This window comes from Adiantum capillus-veneris, chromosome 30 (genome assembly GCF_014529385.1).
Source record: "Adiantum capillus-veneris isolate H3 chromosome 30, ASM1452938v2, whole genome shotgun sequence".
In the NCBI taxonomy this organism is placed as follows: Eukaryota; Viridiplantae; Streptophyta; class Polypodiopsida; order Polypodiales; family Pteridaceae; genus Adiantum; species Adiantum capillus-veneris.
In genome coordinates this window covers 89,226,941-89,229,374 of record NC_140960.1, presented here as the reverse complement: position 1 = coordinate 89,229,374, position 2,434 = coordinate 89,226,941, and positions in this window count along the sequence as shown.

Here is a 2,434-nt window from a genome sequence, read left to right as displayed (position 1 = left end):
GGAAAATGGGCAATCCTTTATTCGATTCACCATGCATGTGTATATACATATGCGCAATCCCTTGCTCCAAAAAACTCCTAACAACGTTTGGGGCCACAAGTTTAGAGGAGAAACAACGGATGATCTATGATGTCATGCACGGTGTCCTCCAATTAGGGAGGTAAGACCAGGGAATTAACATTCCTTTGATGGGTCCTATGAGATTCTTGGATACGGAAAAGGCCAAATGACCAACCGTATCACAGATGGAGACTCCCTCAATGAGTCCCATTGATCCTTATATGTTGTTTCATTTGGAGTCTCGATACCCTCTGAACCCACAAGCAATAGTTTCACATTCCCAAATTTAGCTCATCTTTCCCTCAAAGAATCTACGGTTGTTATGCCTGTCCCACCAAGAAGTACACCATGGACCTCATTCATGAGAGTAAAGCATTGCTACATAGTAGCACAATGCCCACAATAATACTTGTAAGTGTACATCAATGATATGTACCTATGGGCCCTCATACCCATGTAGCTCCCACACCCCCAATTGTTTTGACAGTCTACACTCCACAACCACCCTATCCGAGTACTCATTCTACTGGAGCCATATTAGCTAGTACTAACATGTCATATCCTGCTATGCCTAGGGCCACGCATATGAACTTTGGGCCACCACATGGCATAACATCGTACCTAGCTTGGGACCCGAGGATCACCCGTATGCCTAACCCAATGCCAACCCCCATTCCACATGTAGTCTCGAGAGCACCTGTCCCCACTATACCTGCTCACTTGGGTGACTTGGAAACATTTTTTCAAGCTATTGGTTGATCTATTGCTGAAAATATGCGTAGCACGCCTAATAGAGAGCATAGAAGTAAGGCAGTACAAGTGGCCAAGATCACAAAAAAGTACAGTGGGGACGAGGATGTTAGAAAGCATATTGAGGTATTTGAGCACATATGTGATTCCCTGGAATAGCACAATGAAATGTATAAATGCAAAGCTTTGAGCTTGACTCCAAGTGGGAAGGCAGGGGACTGGTATAGAACCCTACAAAATGAAGAGCGCACGAACTATCCTACTCTTAGGAGACTGTTCTTGAAGGAGTACATACAAGAGGGAGTGCTTTGGGGTGTAGCATCTTAGCTCTAGAAAGCCCAATGAGAGGAAGGGGAGTGAGTGAGAGACTTTATTAGTCGCTTGAAGCATTTGAATTCTTGTTGTAATCCAAATGAGTGCTTCAATAATAACCAATTGCTCGATAGAATCATTAGGGGATTGAGACATGAGGATATCTATAATGGCCTAGTCATTAGAGGTATCACCGCATGGGACTGGGGTTTTGGGCCGTTCCGACACAATGGCGTTGTCCATTTTGCCAAATTCCTCATTGTTTTTTTGCTATTTTGGATGTGTAAGTTTCTCCTATGAGCGAAGCCTCTGCTCTAATTTGTGATTGTATTTGGCATATTTTACCCATATTGTGTGAGCTATTTGCCCCATTGGTGTTGGCCCAAGCTCAATTGTATTTAAACATAAAAAAATCTCCTCTTTGAGCTGAGATTTTTGGGGGTGTGTGTGTGTGTGTGTGTGTGTGTGTGGAGTGGGCAAATGGATAGTCTTTCTCCTGTCACTCCATCGGTGTGTTCCCTGTCTCGGCCAGCTGGGTTGTGTAAGCCGAGTGGTGTCCCATGGTGTATGTGTATATCATCCCAAGAGTGTGTGTCGGGGTCATTATAGAGGCGTTGTCTGTGTTTTCAACCCGCTCACATTCTTTTGGTGCCCCCACTGAGGATCTTCTTCGAGTACCTTCTGCTTCGAGCTTCAAGCTTCGAGATTCGCGATTACAGGTTGCAGATTACAGATTACAAGTTACAGGTTACAAGGACAGGTACAGGTACAGGTGATTCACACAGATACAGGTAGCTAGAGTATAGTGATACACTGACAATGGAAGTCACTTGCAGTTGCCGTGGATATGCGTCATTTGGCGCCTGTTTGAGCGCATTGTCTGGTATTGTACATTACTTGTGAATACTGCCATTGTACGCCTTTGTGGAGCCATACTTGGTTTTATTTGGCAGTCCCAGCCATTTCTGAGACTTGGTTTAGAAGATAGTCATTTCTGAGACTTGACTATACGAGATTTGCATAAGCTTTCGTGAGAGGGTTGATAGCGTGAGGTTTTATTGAGGTAGGGGATCCTAAAATGTGAGATCCTTTCGGTGATACAGGTGGCTGGAGCACCCTTTTCGTGACCTCGCCATAGGCTATGTACTAGTGATTCCTACTTGATGCTCGGGTTCTATTGTTGGCAGGTTATGCATACATTTATAGTCTATATTTTGGGTTCGTACTGCTCTACTTCTGGGGAAACTCTGCCAAAATTTTTCCAAGTTGTGATGGCTAGTTTTTTGGTCTTTTGAGCCATTTATGCTGCTAA